At 38.1% G+C, this 20454-nt stretch overlaps 1 protein-coding gene across 3 annotated transcripts in view; it reads left to right on the top strand.

Moving 5' to 3' along the window:
- The window catches only part of LOC126378104 (heterogeneous nuclear ribonucleoprotein L), a 506263-nt gene that overhangs the window by 291664 nt on the left and 194145 nt on the right, over window positions 1-20454 (top strand). The window contains exon 1 of one of the 3 annotated variants that reach the window (XM_050026274.1): window positions 5758-5762. The exons of the other annotated variants lie outside the window; for them this stretch is intronic. The gene's annotated coding sequence lies outside the window, so the exon portion shown is untranslated. Of the gene's footprint in view, window positions 1-5757; window positions 5763-20454 lie in introns of those variants that run through there. 3 annotated transcript variants of the gene reach the window in all.

Raw genomic sequence — 20454 nt, 5'->3', positions numbered from 1 at the left:
AAAGTAGGCTGTCCGTTATCCCTAAGTTAAATAGGTGTTTGTTGAGTGGGCAGTGACCCGTAATACTGCCCACTACTATTCGGGGAATGTCGGGAAACTATACGATACAGCCACGAATTATGTCAAGTTAAGCACCTGTTTTTAAATTGTTTTTTTTTTATTCAGAGGAAAAGTGTCCATGGTGTTAGTAGCTAAGAAAAGACGGATAAGAATCGACATACCTAACCTAACCTAACCATCGGGTTAGGTAAGTCCTGAGAAGAATAATATATAATATTCCGTGGTGGTGGGTGTTTTAAAAGTAGGTAATATTGCTATTTGACATTTGCGTATCTAAGTGCGCGATGCTACTTTATTGTTATTTTATCTGCCTATTTTTTATTTTCATTAAGACTCTGTTCGATGTTTTACCCAATTAAATGTTCAATGCAGCATGTTGTTTGTTTATGGTTTGTGTAAAGTTTAAAATATAAGAACTTTATTATTTCACTTTTATATATGGAAAGCTTATAATTGGCCTTCTGCTAGCCACCTTTGTATTTATTTTTTTGTTTTTTGCTTCCTTGTAGTCTTTTTAACCTGATCAAGGGTGATCAGCCCTCATGTACGACCGGATACAACCCCAAGCAACAATAAGCAACAATATAACATTCCCACTTTCGGAACATTCCCTGGAACGGCACATCACTGTAAAAATAAATAAAAAAATACATTAAAATAAAAAAATCTGTTACATATAATTTGAGAAATATCTTCCGGAATTGTTTCTTTTTATTAATTTAAAATCACAATCTAATAATATTCGTTCTTTTTTCCAGGTAAGATTCTCTTCATCTTATCTTATTCGGAAAACATCGTGAGTAGAATCTATCATCATTATCTTCGGCTTATCAAGTAGGTAATGTCATTAAAAGAGTTTCGTCTCGTTCCTTTGTGATGCAAATTATCTTGGTCCGGACCAGAGGTTCCCAAACTATTGTACGGAGACCACTGAGTGTCAGCGAGAACTAAATTTAGGTCCGTAAATCAAAGTTAAAAAATATACTGACTGTGTATTTAGCGGTGAAGGAAAATACCTATTGTGAAGAAACCCGCATTCCCTAGATGCGTTTCAGTGACATAACCTTAGGGTTGAAACGTCAAGTAGGCAGTCGGTTCTGTAAAAAACCGGACCTGTCAAATCTTCAGGTTAGGTGAGCGGATCTTGTGAAATACGGGATAATGCCTGGGAAATGCTGATAAAGACGTGTTTGTTTTCCCAGGCATGTCGTAAAATACGACAGAGCAAGAACCTATGTTGAATCGGCTGATCCCACCATAGGTCATAATATATCCATCTTACGTCAAACATCAAGAGTGGATGCGGATACTTATATCGGTAATTTGTGGCTCTCCTAAACCCATATGGGAACACATTTTGTTTGAAAAAGGTTTCAATTACATTTCAAGTTATTTTCCCTTTTTTAACTTGGAGTTGCACGTAACGAAGAATTCTTAGTGAAATTCAAAAGTTTTGTGAGTTTCCCTAAGCACGGGTGAATGTTATAACAACAAAAATAATTTAATTCCTGTCTCCGATTAAGAAAAGGTTGAGAACCGCTGACTTAGACTTAATTATGACGCTGACGTAGTAATAATTAATGTTATTGTCCTATAGAGAGCTGTGGTCTGTCTAGAATATCTAGATTTAGGTCATTGTTGATGTAATCGGCAAATGTTATGTACCTTCACACAGACAAACCGAGTAATTGGTTTTCTGGGGTGTTTATTGTATCCACGAATTTTGTTTCTTTATAAAAAACAAACAAAGCTTTTTAAATATTTTAACAACCTTTGTATACAACTTCAACCTCCATGGTTGCGGATGGGAGCCATCGACACGGCAATGCAGGACGGAAGGGGCGCGTCACAGGGACTGTAACCTGGAACCTGAAAGAGGGCAGCAGTAACTGTCAGTGCTATTCAGAGGCGGAGGACAAAAGTCCTAGTACGGCTTTGAAATAAACAATTCTGGGCGCCATCCCACTCATGTCAGACAGAGTACTGCGGGGCGGAAGGCAAGACCATTGCCCTATTTTTCCCTATAAAAGTAGCATGGAGAATGCTCCAGTGACAAGAGCGTGGCTCTTAAATTAGCGATGGTGTATACTGCCTTATATGCTGCGAGTGAATTAAAAAAAAAACATAGCACGCGGTCAGCTGCTTATTTCCCGGGCGCAGGGTTTGTCGTTTAAACCGACACAGGGATTGTGTGCTTTTCGATATGATATGATGAATCATATGGCGACAGTATATCAGCAACAAAGTGTAGGATTATATAGTGATCTATCTAAAATCTTGCTATTTCTAACGTTTAGTAACAGCTTAGTAATTTAATTCCTAACACGTAAAATGCCCACTCGAACTCCATTCGTATCGAGTTTCGACCGAGAATAGAATTCGTAGTAACGCAGTCTTTGTGCTCTCAGTTACCTATAAGGTCGCGGCCATGGAAACAGCGGGTACCAAGGCGGACGCGGAAGCGTGAGCGGTGTGATGTGCATTGACTATATCATCCCGTTTTTATACCACAGACGTAACAAAACATTGCTAGCACGGTTAGCCCGTAGGTCCCAGTTTCTACTTACTGATGTAAGTAAGCAATCGTTCCATGAGCCATGTCAAGAACCATTGCCGGTTCAATAATAACGCTTATACCAAAGTTGATGATGTTGGTATTCCTCTTCACAACTCGCACCATAGAAGATTGACAGGTCCAATCTTACCTTCCAACTCGAAGGGAAACTAAATTTAATTTACAAATGTTTACATAAATTTATTACATCCATATTTGTGTGACTGCAGATAAAAATAGGCTGTTACAATCGCCGTCTCAGCTTGGAAACGGCAACGAAAGAAGAAAAAATTGTGTAACGACCGATTTAAGAACAAACTAATAATGATTTTTAAACACGTGAAGTGAAAGTGTGAAGGAATTGAAAAAAACCTCTTGTCTAATTCCAGCTTTAGGGTTCCGAACCTCAGAAGGTAAAACGGAACCTTTATAGGCTCATTTTTCCCTGCTGAATGCTGCCCGCTGTATTCGTGGCCCCAACCTATAGAGTTCGTTTTCGTTTTTCGTTAGGAAATAACGTTATAATTATTATTGTGAAGACAAAGCGAGCTTTGAAACAGAGTAGGAGAGTTAAACTGGTGAAAGAATTTGAATATTGCAACTTAGAAATTTAAATAACCGGGTGAAATTCTAATTAAGAACTAGTTTCAACACACATACATACAGCATCACGCCTATATCCGCGAAGGGGTAGGCAGAGGTGTATAGTATACATGCTTCTCGCCAGCTACACACCCGGACACTTCATACAAAACACATCGTTTTACACACACTACACATTGACGTCATCTTACACGCGCATCTATGTGTGTGAATTACCTAATATAGGTTGTTCTCCGTTTGCCGTGGGGGTATTCAATTTAATATTTAATTTGTTTTTGATTGAAATGACATTAAATACCTGGCCGGAATGATCTAGTGGTTAGAGCGATTACTATCAGGAGGGTTAGGATCGATTTACGATGGGGACATTGTTGATAATCACTTAGTTTCGATACGATACTACAGGTTGAATCTCGTGATTGATTATTCAAATCAAATAGAATATATTTAACGTGCTCTATGAAGCCTTTTTCAGACAATCAAGTGATTCAAGCTTGAAAAGTCCTTACCAAACAAAGGACAATCTCACAAAGTGATTCCGATAATGTCCCCATCGGGAATCGAACCCGGACCTCCATATCGTGAGCCTACCGCTCTAACCACTAAACCACGAATTTATATTGTCCGAAAGTAACATGATCCGTGCTACGGAGAGCACATTAAGGACTATATAATTTGACTCGGTATGTAGTCGTTTCATGAGGTCAGGGGCCTATGGCGGCTCAATAGTGACCCCTGATATCAGACACATAATCACAACCCGCTATAGAGAAATTTGTTATCCTTTTGTCCATACGATTGATAAATCATATGCGTGCAAGCTATTAAGGCGACGACAGGTGCAGCCGTAATGTTGGTAACTGTCTATCAGTGTGACCACGGAAACACGGTGTTGCCAACACATAAATCTTAGCCGGTAGAGTCACCGCCATTAGGAATGGTACGCATCATTGGTGTTTACTATTTCCATACATACATAAACTTACTTCCTATAATCGTTTATGGGGTGGGCTACAAATAATCATTGATTCATTTAATATGAAAATATTCTATTATATGTGGATATATTAATTTATAACATATGGTACCTAGAACCTAACCTGGGATAGGGACCCAGACCTACGCGGTATAACGTAGAACCCATGGCCAAGAATACGGGTGAAGACCTCAACGGTTGCAGAGGCGAAGATGGGAGCCATCGGTACGGCAACGCAGGACGGAAGAGGTAAGTCATAGAGACTGTAACCTGGATCCTGACAGAGGGCAGCAGTAACTGTCAGTACTATTCAGAGGCGGAGGACAGGAGTCCTAGTATGGCCTTGTAATAGACTATTCTGGGCGCCATTCCACTTGCGTCAGACAGAGTACCGCGGGGCGGAAGGCAAGAGGGAAACCACTGCCCTATTTTTCCCTAAAAAAAGTAGTTTTTCGGCGGTTAAGAAAATGACGGGTATGACTTAAATTTGAAAGAAAGAAAGAAAGAAACATTTATTATTTAGGACACCACAGACACGGATTACATATATATACATTATAATGACATCACATCAGAAGTCAACGCACACACGAAATATTTTCTATATAGAAACATGGAAAACGAACACAGAAACTTATACCTAAATTAAAATGTGACGTCATGTCGGCTTACCCATGTGTAGTGGATGGTGTCCCGTATAAAAGGTCCTCACTCAGCTTATGCCGCGGCGTGAGCCGCGACGCTGGTATTCTGTGATAATGTCAATTTGATAGTGTGTACTGGAATTAGCAACGTTGTACATGTATCCTAAGCACGACGCAGCTTCCTGAGAGCTATCTCCCAAGTCTAAAGATTTATGAACATGCTAATCTGTACTTTGTATGTATGTTTGTATGCATGTCCAACGTCCGGTGTGTTGCAATTAAATAGCAACATTATTCCCATTTGCATTGTGTTGTGTTATAACTTGGACGGGATTAGGGAGAATTTGTCGCAAAACATTTGTTGGGACGGTTTCTCTAGTGTTTTGTTTGTCTTGACTTATTGGAGACAAATTTTGCACGCATTTCGGTTATTGCGGTGAGCACTCTCTCTGGAAAGCAGCTTATATTATATCCTTTTTATATTTTCAACAGCCTCCGTGGTCTAGTGGTTAGAGCGTTAGGCTCACGATCTGGAGGTCCGGGTTCGATTCCCGATGGGGACATTGTCGAAATCACTTTGTGAGACTGTCCTTTGTTTGGTAAGGACTTTTCAGGCTTGAATCACCTGATTGTCCGAAAAAGTAAGATGATTCCGTGCTTCGGAGGGCACGTTAAGCCGTTGGTCCCGGCTATTAGCCGTAAAAACACCTCCACCAACCCGCAGTGGAGCAGCGTGGTGGAGTATGCTCCATACCCCCTCCGGTTGATTGAGGGGAGGCCTGTGCCCAGCAGTGGGACGTATATAGGCAGTTTATATATTTTGACGTGACTTATTGTAGATTTGCCGCGGATGGCATTAACTACTTTGCCGGACAAAAGCTTACATGCGTGTCAGGATTTTATTTCAACGGCCTCGATGGTTGAGCGTTGGGCTCACGATCCGGAGGTCCCGTGTTCGAATCCCGGTGGGGACGTTTGTTGAAAATAGTCACAGATAATGAAAAAACAACTGTCATCTTAGCGTTAACCCGTTTCCACGTGGTTCGCTTACCTAACCTGAAGATTTGACAGATCCGTTATTTTTTTAAATGTACAAAAGTAGCCGAAAGCATTATTTTTTTACCTATTAGCACTAAACCACATATTACTTCATAATTATTTAATAGAATAAATACAAGTTTTTAATGTTTTTATACGCTTTTACACCTAATTAATTACGTAAATTTATTATATTTCAACAACCTTTTTATCATTCTTCACTGATAGATCTAATTAGGAGCGAAACGATAAAAAAGAATGTTATTTTTTACATTTTAGGGTAGACTATATAAATAAATCATTTAAGGCGAAGGCGTTCCCGGTTTCAATTAAATCGCGCTTACATTTTAAGTAGTGCTTGACATAATTCTTTGTGTTCTTGATAATTTTTTTCCCACTTCCGTCTTTATTTTGATTTTAGTAAGAATATAAAAAAAAATATCCCTATTAAGGACTTGTGTTTTACCTGTTTGAAGTTAACGAGGGTCTTTCCAATCGACGCTCTCCAAAAACGCGGTGCGTTGGCGTTGTTAAGTTTTTTCTTCGTTTAAACTTCTAATTTCATGGATGACAGACATATGTATCTTTTATCTTTGTTTTTGGGTGTAAATGATGACCCTTATTATTACACCAAGGTACAATTACAACTTCCTCCATTATTATTCTGATCAAAACAAAGAAAAGCAATATATGAAGCAACATCATTCTATACATAATGTGATCTAAATATCCAAATTAGTTTTATAATGCTTCTGCCATTACATTACATTTTTGAATAATTATGTACCCCAGCAATGAGAAAATAGGTAATTATCACGTTAAAAAGGACACCACCATTATCGTTGACCTGTCCATACACTCAATTATTTGTATTTCTCGTGTATGTTGTTTTTATTATGTGTTTAGATTGTAAGTTATGTGTTACTCCGTGTTTTATATTATATATTTGTTATTTGTTTTATATTTGTTACTGTGGTGTACCTTTATAATAAACGTTTCTTTTTTTTTTTTTAAAGTGAACAACGCTGTAGGTATATCGTGCGTTTGGGGAACATTGATTGGCAAGTCTCTCATAGGAAGGAAAATATTTATTAAATGAAAAATGGTTTGTTTGTTTTGTATTTCATTACTACTGGGGCGTTAAAAAGGCCACATTTTGACGCAAAAAAGCAATATTGCTACTTGACATTTGTGAACATTGCGCACTTACTTTTATATGCACAAATGTCAAATTGCAATTTTGCTTTTCATCTATTGATTTGGTGTGTTTATTTGGGTTGTATGCTTTGGTGTGTGAATTGTTTAGACCTCTGACTATTTCACTGACATTTCAACGATATGTTTGACTAGTCGACAATCCTTACTAGTCGAATGCGCCTAAAATCGATGTCAGGTGAACTAATAACACGTTCAGAATCGATTCGGTCGACGGGTGACCACACGTTGTCAGTTCCGCGTTTCGCAATTTCCTTGCGAACGTGTTAATACGTGTTTCGTGTATTTGGTAGACACAGATAGACACAAGCCAGGACCGTTATGTAGAGTTCACCGGTTAGTACGGATTTCGTGTATTGAGTAATAGACACGGATAGACACAAGTCATACCGTTATCTATGTAGGTATTAGACCGGTCGCTACTTTACGTATTCAACTTGTACGTAACACCATGAGCAATGTCATATGATGTACGCACTTTAGAACCCTGTCGCATTAACGTATTCGATATTTAGTGAGACTCACAGTTCAATTTGTCAAAATAGTTAATATGACGTGGTACTAGACACCGAATAGAACAATGAGCTTGGAAAGACTAACGCGCATTTTGTATGAGAACCGCTGTCGCCGGTTCAACTCCACTCTCTTTTACTACTCCCGCAAACAGATAACTACGATAGCTCTACTGCTTCTCAAATTTCATAGCCACTTTACCGGCAATGTATATTTTATGTAATAGGCGTCAATATTATCATTACGTTTCTTAAGATACTGCATACAAAAGTATTTAGACGATCATTGTAAGGTTTTCAGCTTTTATGTAATAACGAGGGGTCTCTTTGCATGATAGTCGATATTTGACTTCTTGTCCTGCAGGTTATCATACACAAGTCGACCTCTTAACATATTTCCGTGGAGTTCCGTGCGTCGTTAAGTTTGCGGACGAGTGGAGTGCAAAGTTAAAGTATGAACTATTTGCTCATACTTGTAATGCGCGCTCTTTTGGCCCTTGCAACCTCTTTCTTCTACTCCGGGGCACTAAACCACATATACGGTGGTTCACGGTGTCAAATAAAAACTTGCTAAAGCCTCAGAAGATGAATTTGGATCAGTTCAGTAGTAACTTCCTTTTTGTTGAGCATCGTTGGAATTTCATACATTTGAATAATTCAAGTTTGCTAGTTCGTAATTTCGGACCCTTAAGTTAAAACCGACCCTTGAAAGTTTCTTACCGAATTCCGGAATTCCGAGATTTCGGTTGACCGCACCGATTTAAGTCAGGGGATGGACATCTGTGGCCTTGTACTGTACTTGGATGGTCTTCTTTAATTCGAGGAATTAATTAATATTGATACAACTATGAAATGTATTAGATTCTTCTTCTTCTTTGGAGTCAGAACGTCTCATCCGCATAAAACTACTGCAGCTTCTCACAACCTGTATAGCCGGGGAAAAGAAGTTGCAAGAAAAGTCTCGGCACAGAGCCCTAGCCGTTCTTTAAAAAATTTAACATAAATATAAATTATATAATTGACAATCACATTTCGTCAGATTGGAGTAGGTAAATCAAGGCCCATGAATAAAGGTTCTTGACAGGAATTCCAAGATTTCGGTTGACCACAGCAATTTAAATTAGGGTCTGTGTAGGTTGGTCATCATTTACACTGAATGGTTATCATTTACGAATTTGGTTAAGCCTAAAATGTGTGGTTTTTCATCCCTTTTATCATCTTGCATTTGCTAAAATATGAACGTGATCTTTTTAATGTTCGAGGTGAACGTACAATGTGTCATGCGTGATCGAAAAGGGTATACTTAGAATAGAATAGAATCTTTATTTGCATCAAACATAGTGAATAAGGTGACATATGGGTATTAGAAGTAGGTACAATACATGTTTCGCCTTAACAATGTTGGCATGGAAATGTCATTATATGTAGACAAATGTACACTTAGTAGGAGCCGAGCACAGTAGGATCCCCAGGAGGTCATGGAGCTTTCTCCCAAAAAGACGCTCGATCTAATCCAACGGATCAGTCTAGAGGAGGAGTTTTAAATATATATAGGGATTTGGCCACAATAGATCTAACTAGGTCGCAGTGGCCATTCGGGCTGCATTACATCGAGCTCTCTCAAATACACAAATAATAATAGAAATGCCGTATTTAAAATGTCCTGTTATTATATTTCAAGTTGAAACTGACAATATTAATACGTAAAACCTCAGGGGATAAGTGAGGGATAGATTAACTACTAGCTAGTTCCGTATAACTAATTGTAACACGGAAAACGCAAATGGTACGGTTCTTAATAAAACCGTTTTAACCCCACTTTATTTATTCGGTGTATAGAGATGCGTGGTCAGTTGCTTAAACCCCTGTTTACAGTGGGTGAGCGGAAGCGTAAGCGATATTTGAAGCTGTAACGACGATTTGTAAGAATAACGCGTTCGCCTCTCCCGCTGTCGCTTAGAACGCTTCTGTACAAACTGACTAACTGACATATCAACGCACAGCCTAAATGGCTAAACGTAGGCACTTGAAATTTGGAAGGGACGTAGCTTAGGTACCGTAGAGGTGCACTAAGAAAGGAATTCCCACGGGAACGGGAATTAGCGGGAAAATCCTTTTGTATGAAAAATCTAAACCGCGTAATATAGATACACGTCACGCGGACGAAGTCGCGGGCAAAAGCTAGTTTATTATAGTTACAATCATTACCATCTCATAGTGGGTCTGCTATCTAGTTTTTCTCTTCTACGTACTCAAAACAAATAGTCTTTATTGTACACACATACAACACAAGAAAGATTATAGCACAATTGGCGGCCTTGTCAGTTTTGAGCACACCTGGTCTTCTTATATCACGCTACAACCCTTCCCTTTTCAAAAAACTTAAAACCTATCCGTCTTTCTTGAAAGCCTAATTGATCGACGCGGGGTTATAAAATATTTAATCGCATTTATGTTACAATGTCGCATTCGGTATACTTGTACGGATATTGTTATAGAATTTTGTAAAATAAATAAATAAAATACTATTCTTTATTTTATGTTAGTAGGAAAGTTTGATTTTCCCGCGCTCGCGTCCGCGTGAACACGTTGCAAGCGGGCGCATAAACCCCAAGCCTTTTGGGTCGGCTAATCCAACTTTGAGATGAGAAAGTTAATTGTTATGGGTTCCGTACTGACATTTATAGTGTTGTTGTTGAGACACGCTACCCTTTTGAATAGATGGGCAACCGGGCAAGTTTCAAAGTGGTAATTGTTCTGTCGTGAAATGTTTTGTCATTAGAGATAAACTGTTATTTGATTCCAGTCGACGAATCGTGTATTGCATTTGTAGTTATTGGTATGTCTGGAGATTGGAAGATTTTCACCAAGCCGCAGTAGAGCAGCGTGGTGAAGTATGTTCCATACCCCTTCCGGTTCCTCGACGGTAGTTGTCCGGCATTGGAAATTATATAGGCTGTATAAATTGGATTATGCTCACATACCATAAAACCTAAAATCCAATTTTTCAATCCTACCCAGCTCAATAATTAACCGGAACAGTTAATTAGTATCACAACAGAAAGCCAGTGATGCGTGCAAATGACTCGCGCGCGGAAATAAATTGGTTTTGGGACAAAATGGCGGATTTTGTCCACACTGCACATGTCCCGCGACCGGTGCATAAATCAGAGACGCGCCATTGGTTATTGGGCACTGCTTTTAAGGCCCAGTTCCTACTTTTTTTTAATAGTCAAACGTAACACATCTTTACTGGACATTCGGCCATGTGGTGAGCGTAATCTTCTTTGTTTGACCTAGTTAAATGTAGGTTTGCTTCAGATGCCATAACTTATCTGAAGCAAACCTACAATTAGTTACGTACGCAAATGGCATTAAATACTTGGCCGTACAAATGCGGATCGCTGAGGGCTCTCAATAGCCTGAGAGTTCCCAGTTGGGTGCGAATAGCTGATTAACTGGCTTTTAGCGTCTTCAAAATACCTGAGTGTGAAATTCCCAAGTATTCTCTACGTACAATATTTCTATTTAAACGTCATATTAATCTATGAATGAATACGACATGCCCTTAATACGCTTAATAAACACCATTCGACCTCTATTGTTCATAATAAACAATGTAATGGCAACTAAACGACACATTTAGATAACTAGTTGTACCTGCTTAGATTATTTAGTAGTTGGGTAATGCGGGTAGTTTAAATTGGAGTTGGAAATTGGCGCCCAAATGGGACTAATTTAGTTTAAGATGTGATTGCTATTTTGGAATTTGCAGAATTAGTATATATTTGTATTGATGTTTCATGCTATTTTAATAGCAGTTATGTAACTAGTTCTCCACCGGTGACTATTTTCGCGTGGACTTCAATAATCCCGTTAATTACAGTGCGACAAAAATAGACTAATTTCTAGGAAAAGTGTCAGTGAAGGTTATTTATGTATGTATTTTTTTATCCAAATCGGGCCAGGGGTGTGATAAAAACAGATATGCAAATATGAAAATTTCTTTTGTAATGGTCCATATCCGGCCACAGTGATCATAATCGGCCCCGTGCTGGGCGCCATTCATCTTTGATGCAAGTAAATTTAAAAGGTTATCGGGATCCTTACAAAGAAGTTCTAATGGAGGGAGTATTCTATATCCATCCCTAGGTTTCCATTTCGATTCGGCAGGCATTTGTAACATTGTGTATGTCAAATTGTATGAGTAAGTAGTCAATCTATCATGTGCATATTTCTGAATAAACTCTCCCTGTACGCCACCGACTAGTGATCACAATCGCTCGGCCCCGTGCTGGGCGCCATTCATCTTCGACGTAGTAATTACACGTCACCGCTACGCTTCGACGCACAAATTGTTTCACATTCGTACGCCGGCGGTATAATGGCGATGGGGGAATAGTAGAGTCATGTTATGATTTGAGGAAGTAAAGTCTTTTTCTGGTTATCTTCTTTTATCGTGTGGGTTGTGAGGTGAATTATCAACCTCATAAACCCTGGTGTCAGGGTTACTATTGAGCTGCCAAAGGCCCCTGACACGACTCATGTAACGACTACGTACTTACATCAATAAGTCAATAAGTAACCGGGACCAATGGCTTAACGTGCCTTCCGAATTACGGATCGTCTTAATTTCGGACAATCAGGTAGTCAGCCTGTAATGTCCTAACCAAACTAAAGATCACAAAGTGATTTTTGTGATTTGTCCCCACCGGGATTCGAACCTAGGATCTCCGGATCGTGAGCCCAAGGCTGGACCCACTGGACAACGGAGGCCGTTGTTTGTGGTTATTGGCTATAAAGACCTTCAGTTCAGTTGACGGTCAGGGTGCCTTATAAAATTATTGATTTATTCGGAACTAAAACAATTGACAAGTTTTACCGGACTTCGGATATCGGACAAAAGTATTCAAAATAAAGTGAAAACAATCTAATGGTGATTCGGGCCTTGGGAATTCTTTATACAGAGTAGCTTAGTTCGAGAATTAGCTCCGTTTTTTATTCCATAAATTACCAGAGTCCTGTGTCTAGCTGAACGTATACAAACTATTTACGTGTAGTCCCGAATTATGCATGGAACACATTTTAGCACTTTATTTTAAATTACGAAGCAAAAGCCCATTTTTTCCTGAAAAAGGCAGTCTAATAAAGTAGACCTTGCCCGTTTAAAACACTTAAAAACGCTCCAAAATTTGCCTCAGCCAAAAGTTGCGCCGGCAAAAAGATTAACCTCCAAAAGTTGAGTTTGTGGTCAACAAAAAAGTCCCTCAGCACGACTAAGTTGTCCTAAGTCCGTTATTAACTCTGACACTCACAACTTTGGCGTTAAGCTGCAAAGATTAATGCACTGTTTTTGTTGTATTTTTTTTATTTTTTAACAGGCTTGGAGTCTAGCCAGTATTGAAAATCAAGTCTAAGATTTACAGTATTTTCGTTAGTTATTTAATATCAGATTGCTGAAGATCAGATAATTGTCTCTATGTCTGAAGCCAGGGAGGAACAGAGTGTAATTTCTCTCGGTTCCCGACCTTGATTGACGTATAGCCAAGACTTGATCCGAAAGCATATTTTGCACAAAGATTTTTGGGAGACATAAGTCAGCACTTAGAAGAATATTTTGGTAATTCAGCCTCTAATGACGACTATCGATTGAGGAATGTGAAGAACGCAAGAGAACTATGTTAGGATCGAATCAAATGGGCTTCTACAGTCTTTTACTCCGGTATGTATGGTGTCATCTAATGTGCTAAAAAAAGGTGCGAAAATTTGAGTCCATGAGGACGTTGTTTCGTACGGAAAGTTGTTTGGCACTTGCAACAGTGTCGAAATATCGGGAGTCTCATATTCCTGATTTAAATGCGGCAAGAACCCGTTATTATGTGTTTTAATAATAACCGCGTTAACCTAAAACAAAGTATTATTCGTGTCATAGTATTGTCCCTCATACTATGGTCAGGGTTATTATTGAGCCGCCAACGGGCCCTGACATGGCTCATGTAACGACTACTTACTTACATCAGGTATGTTGCCACCAGGACCAACAGCTCAACGTACCTTCCGAAGCACGTATCATCTTACTTTCAGGTGATCAGCCTGTAATGTCCTAACCAAACTAGGGATTACAAAGTGATTTTTGTGATACGTCCGCACCGGTATTCGAACCCGGAACCACAGAGGCCGTCGAACACATGATATTTCTTCATTTCAATCCATTCAGGATCGTCTTCCTTTCTGCAGTTCCAAATTACACGTACATCCTGGCGACACAAAAGTTCCCGTGAACGTAGCATCATTTTCACGTGCTGTCACGTATCTTTCGTGACGGTGACCACGTAACAACGTGTTCAGACGTGACGTGTCGTTAAAACATGTTGTTGCGTTGTGGAAGTTGTGATGTGTGTGCAACTTTATGAAATGATCGTTATTTGTGGGGACTTCTTTATTTTGCTGTTGGAGTTTACGAGAAGAGTTATTTATTAATTTTAAAATTCTTTACAATTGTTCTTGAATTTTATGTGTTCATTTTATCGCGAAAAAGAAAAGGGTGGACCTTTTCTCAGGATTCGCTACATAGTTTAGGTTGACCTTTTTTAATGTTTTATTTTTTTAATTTTGGTTTAGTTTTATTGACAATTTTTGCATGCCAAATTGCGACAACACGTGAGATTTTTCTACACTTAAATTAATATCTTTATTGTACATCTAGTTTTATATAGAACTACATATATTTCATCGCTGTCATTTGGCTGAAGTTGAACTCAAATCACTTTAAGTTCGTGGTTTATGGCGGAGTAGATTCAAAGCGGATACCGGTAAATAAACCATTTGATGTTAATGGATAAGTGGCCTAAAGGGAAGTGGGCAAATGTATAAGCATTCGGTTGAAGTAAACTGAAAAGAGTGAATGAACAAATATTTGACTAATTGAATACACTTTGAAAGTCTTTTCGTATAGAAACATATTACATCACCTATCTAAGGTAGATGAGTGACATACCTGAATCTGAAACGTTTTTCCCTCCAAAATGCAATAATCAACGATACACATGCCTCATAACTCCACATCAAGCGGACTCCAATAAAATATGCGCACTCAATCTTAAACCAATGAAAGCTCGAACGCGATTGGCCACAAATAATCCAATAGCGTGGCCCGATTTGAATTTGGAGCGCATCCTGTTCTAAATTTAAATCGTGTTCGAACCGGTCACGTTTGAATCCGAGGGTAGTCTCTTCGTTCTTAAGCGTAGGGTAGACTTGCATTTCGCTACTGAATGATGCACTTCATTGATTGACATCTCTATCAAAATTATATAATACAATGGAACGTATCAAAAATATATACAATAGGAACGTAGCACCTCCTCTTTTTGAAGTCGGTTAAAAATATGACAACCGTTTTAATATTGAGGGGCTGTTGATCAAAACGATGCAGGTAAAAGAGTCTGCTTGAGTGATATACATACTTACAGAAACTCACGCCTATTTCCCACCGGAGTAAACAGACACTATCGATTTCCGTTTGCTTCGATCCTGAGTCAGGATCGTGTCAGGTGTCAGGATTCCTGACACACTTCTCTTGCTTTCTCCACATTTATCAATCGTTTCATACACGCACGCCGGTTCAGAGCAGATCGTACTAAACCTTTTCTGAGGACATCTCCAATTTGGTCACTGTACGTCCTTCTAGGTCCACCAACCACCAACCACCAACCTTCACTTTATATACTGCTTGCATAATCCTATTATACTTCCGCTTTATATATCCAAACCAAATTAACATTCTCAATTTAGTCACTATATCGTCTACAATCGATATCAACATTAATATTATAAATGCGAAAGTAACTCTATCTGTCTGTATGGTACCTTCCTTTTTACGGTTAAACGATAAACCAATTTAGATGAAATTTGATGTAGAGATAATTTGAAACCTAGAGCCGAATATAGGATAGTTTTTAATCCGGTAGTTCCTTTTCTGTTAAAATTCATAAATATTTTTATTCAATAGGTAACATAGTTACACTTTGAATGGTATTTTTTTATATAACGAACGTCTCTTCCGCCTAAAACTACTGCAGCTTCTCACAACCTGTATAGCCGGGGAAAAGAAGCTGCAAGAAAAACCTCGGCACTGGGCCCTAGACGTTCTTTTTTAAAAAAAAGTTGTTTTTTAGGGTTTATTTTTTTGACAATTTTATTTAACGATATGGATGTAACTATCAGAAATAAATGAATTAATAATTTAGTTGTCTCAACATGTCTCGTGTGCAGCTGGAGCGATGCAAGTCAATTTCAACAACACAAGCAGTATGCAAGCAGCTTAAACGGGCGAAGTTTGAACGTATGGGATATTGAGGACATTGGAATATCGATCCTGGTGCAGTTTGCATAAACAGAATTAAGTAGAAACTGATCGAGGAAAAATGTAGTTTAGCCCATCTTTCCTTTTGGGGCAGGGCTATAAATCATTATACAACTTGTACATATATTTATGAAAAAATTGGTGCTAATTCCTGCAAACGCCATCTAATTTTATTTTAAGTTATACCTGTTATTATCTTATCCGCTGAAAAAAAGGGACGGGTAATCGACAGGGATAAAATTTATGGAACACACGTCAATTTTAAGCAGAAATCTAAAACAACCGTCTAAAAAATTTACATCGGCCAATAACCCGACAGAGTTAAGTAGACAGCACGTCAAACGGGTTGCATACCAGCGAGATGCCTACTCGTATTTTATTCGTCCGGGTTATTCATTAGTTTTAAAATTAACTTTTTGACAATCATGCGTCCCTTTTCGGCGGATAAGAAAATGACGGGTATAACTTAAAATAAAATTAGGTGTCTGCAGGAATCGGGGCCATTGTCGGTTCAAATTGTAACTATGTTACCAACTGAATAAAGATATTTTCGAGTGTGAGTTTAGTACACAATCCCTTTTTCTCGTTTGCGCGGATTATATGTACAACAGTATATGCACTAAATAAATATTGCTGCACTCTTTTAAAACAGTTTTCCATTCACCGTGTTATTTTTAAACGATCAAAGAGTACAGGTGAATGGAGGTGAGCGCTTTATAGAGACTTTTATATGGTTTTATAACACTTTTTGTTTGTTTTAGTTAATGGATTTTAGGGTTCCGAACTTCAAAAGTTAATAACAGAACTAATTGGGTAGTTTCCTAGGTCAAAGATAAATTATGTAATTCTAAGATCACGGAATCGCCCAACTGGGCACCCTCAGGCCTGTTGTCTTAAACGTTGTACCGGGTGAGAGCCTTCAGCGCTCCCCATTTGTCCGGCCAAGTAGTTAATGCCATCTGCGGCAAATCTACAATAAGTCACGTCAAAAAAAAAATAAGATCACGGAATAAAAACAGATCTAAAGGTGACATGCCACGTTTTATTTTATCTTATTTTAACTTGTTTATGAATTTTAATAAAAAAAAATTTAATAATAAGTGCGACATTTTGTCATGTTTTTCTATGACGTCACTGGTTGCATTTTCATACAAGTTCCATAGTAATTCCGTGTTTTGACGTTTAGTAAAAGTAACTTATTTGACTAGTTGGAAACTAGACTCTTCTGTCCGTCTGTCTCTTCAGACCCTTTTTCCGTCGTGTCGAGGTATCAAGTTGAAATTAACATCTAATACTTATGTTTGCGATCCCTTAAAGCTGTAAAAAGGGCCTCAGAATATTTATTGACGCGTCGGGGACCTGTGAAATATAGAATAGAATAGAATAGAATAGAATAGAATAGAAATTATTTATTTTAGGTATAAGTAGGTATTGGTACACAGTAGGAGGTTTCCAGCTAAAATTAAAAATTAAAAACTTATTTCTAAAAAGGGACGTCAACTCAGCAATATGTTGTGACACTCCGACATTGAGGATTAAGCATTTAAAAATATAAATGCTTAATATGTAATAGATAAGTCAACTGTATCATTCACAAATTGCAATACCACTTAATCATCTGTCTAGCGTTATCCTGTTTTTCACACGTGCCGCTTACCTAACTTGAAGATTTGACAGGTGCGGATTTTTACAGAAGCGACTGTCTGTCTGACCTTCCAACACGCGAAGGGAAACCCAGCCCAATACAGGTTAGGTCACAAACCTCCGAAAACGCATTTCTCTGAAATGTGGGTTTCCTCACGATGTTTTCCTTCACCGCTGAGCGCGTGATAATCATTTATGATCCAAACATGAATTCGAAGTATAATTTGACAATCATTTATGCGATAGTACTTAATTATAATAAAAAAGATTGATGAGGTTGGTCACTGACTTCACAACTCACACGAGAGAAGAGGAAGAAGAAAAAAAAATATTCCGGTAAGAGTAAGCATACTATCATTATGTTTTCGCTCTTTTAAAGTCAAGTTTTTGTAATTTTTTTTTTCTATGTTCTTATACCAACTTCATCGACCCTGGTGTCAGGTTTATTATTGAGCCGCCAAAGGCCACTGACATGACTCATGTAACGACTACATACTTACATCAGTAAGTAGTAACCGGGACCAACGGCTTAACGTGTATTTCGAAGCATCTTACTTTCGAACAATCAGGTGACCAAATTTTTTATATGAAATGCCAAGTCAATTATCAATATTAATAGACATATTGAACACAATACCCCTAAGATATCGGACACCATAATTAATCCTTTCATTGACGAGCAGAACATCTGGAGCTCAAACAATATGTGTCATTAGACACAAATAACGGAGACGGTGACTGGCTGGAATAGTGCTGCGAAAGTTATTATAATACCGGCGACAAATCGGGACTTCTTCTACTGTTTTTGATACGATGTCCCAATTTCATCATACCCAGGATACTTCTTCTTCTTCGTTCAATACTATTGCCCCTTCACACTTACACACTACAGTCACTTACTTTTTTATTACAAAAATTATGTTTAATTCCCACCTGGATAAACACGGATAAGGGCGGCCTCTCAACGGACCACGGTCCGTGGTGGTGGTTGAGCGTTGTGCTCACGATCCGGAGGCCCCGGTTTCGATTCCGGGTGAGGACAAATCACTAAAATCACTTTGTGATCCCTAGTTTGATTAGGAAATTACAGGCTGATCACCTGATTGTCAAAAAGTAAGATGATCCGCGCTTCAGAAGGCACATTAAGCCGTTGGTCTCGGCAGGTCAGTAATAACCCTGACACCAGGGTTGATAGAAGAAGAAGACCGGGATAAGCAGATACTATGGAGTTCTTTTTGCTTCGTTCCTGACACACCTCAACCGGTACACAGCACAGCACTAGTACTAGTGATTCCATTAGTTTATTAACGCCAGGTGTCGCGTTACGGAAGATGTGTGTAGAATATACCGGCGTCAATGTTTGTTGTGCTAATTGAGGGTGGGATTTGGTTAAAAACGTGTTTTATATTTAAGTATTAATGGATTTAAGTATTAATCATAAAATAGGTCTTTTAGATTGAGAGTCGGTAGACTTTTTAAAGCTTTATTTCTAAACCCTAATAATATAATGAACCAAGTGCCGCAATGTCTGATCTAGACAACTTTATAAATATTTATGTCCTCCAGCATAATTTATATTTTACTTTTTATGTATTTTTTTTCATTTGTCTGTATTTTAAATTTTAATACAAATTATATCTGTATAATTTAGCTATCTACTAAACGATTACTTTGTCTTACACTGCAAATGTTGTGTGCACCTATAATTGGCTTATGTAGCAGTCTAATTCCTGGTGTAACTTTTATTATTTTATTTAATGTTTTATTATATAAGCTGTTGGTGTACCTTTTTTTTATAAATAAATAAATAACCCTATTTAATGAAAAAAATTATTAATGTTCTTTTTTATTTTCAGGTAAGTCGCATTCTACTCTCTCCATCCTTTACTGCAGCTGAAATGTGAGTGAATGTAGTTTATTTAGTGAATTTACAAAGGTTACGCTATATGTGTTAAGTTATAAAATGAATATTTATAAACAATAGTTAGGTACCTAATAAATTAGTACCTAAGTGATGTCAAGTTATGTTCCTACTCTATCGAATTGGTTATATAAACTGTAATGGTAGATGTTAGTGTTTTTAATAAATAAATAAATAAATAAAATAATAATTATTATTATTTTACTGCATATAGAACACTCCGCTACTGTGTGAACGGTCTTATATGACGTCATAATGTTTGAATCGGCCGCAAAAAATCTTTAAAAAAAATGACGATTCAAAGTGTAACTATATACAGGGTTACAGCCTGTAACCCTGTATATAGACAAAAATTTAAAAATCTTTACTTTGATGAGTTTGTGTCAGCAATTTTTGTTTTATTTTTTTATTAAGTATACACAACAGGCTACGGACACATGGCTTAAGATTATGTAATGTGGTTTAAGTTCAGACTATAACCCAACAAACAAATTTAAAATATTGAACCCGAATTGTTGACATAATCGTAAACTTAAGCACCTACTTCTAAACCGGCCTAATGTTAAAATATTGTACTAAAATACACAAACATAACATAAAGTCACGCCTTTTTCCCACCGGGGTGAGTAGAGACTATGAAAATCCTTTTGCTTCGATCCTGACATACTTGCTGCCTCCACATTCATCAATCGTTTTATACACGGACGCCGGTTCAGAGTAAGGCCCTGCGCAGACGACAGACTATCCGTGACGCACTTTTTAGTCTGTGAAAATATAACCTATGCAATTATATGCAGTAACGCACACGACGCGCAAAAAGTCCGGCGCGTTACTGCATATAATTGCATAGGTTATATTTTCACAGACTAAAAAGTGCATCACGGATAGTCTGTCGTCTGCGCAGGGCCTAGATCGTACTGAA

Source organism: Pectinophora gossypiella, chromosome 25 (genome assembly GCF_024362695.1).
Source record: "Pectinophora gossypiella chromosome 25, ilPecGoss1.1, whole genome shotgun sequence".
Taxonomy (NCBI): Eukaryota; Metazoa; Arthropoda; class Insecta; order Lepidoptera; family Gelechiidae; genus Pectinophora; species Pectinophora gossypiella.
The sequence above is the reverse complement of the archived record's forward strand: the minus strand, read 5'-3'. Positions and strand labels throughout refer to the sequence as shown.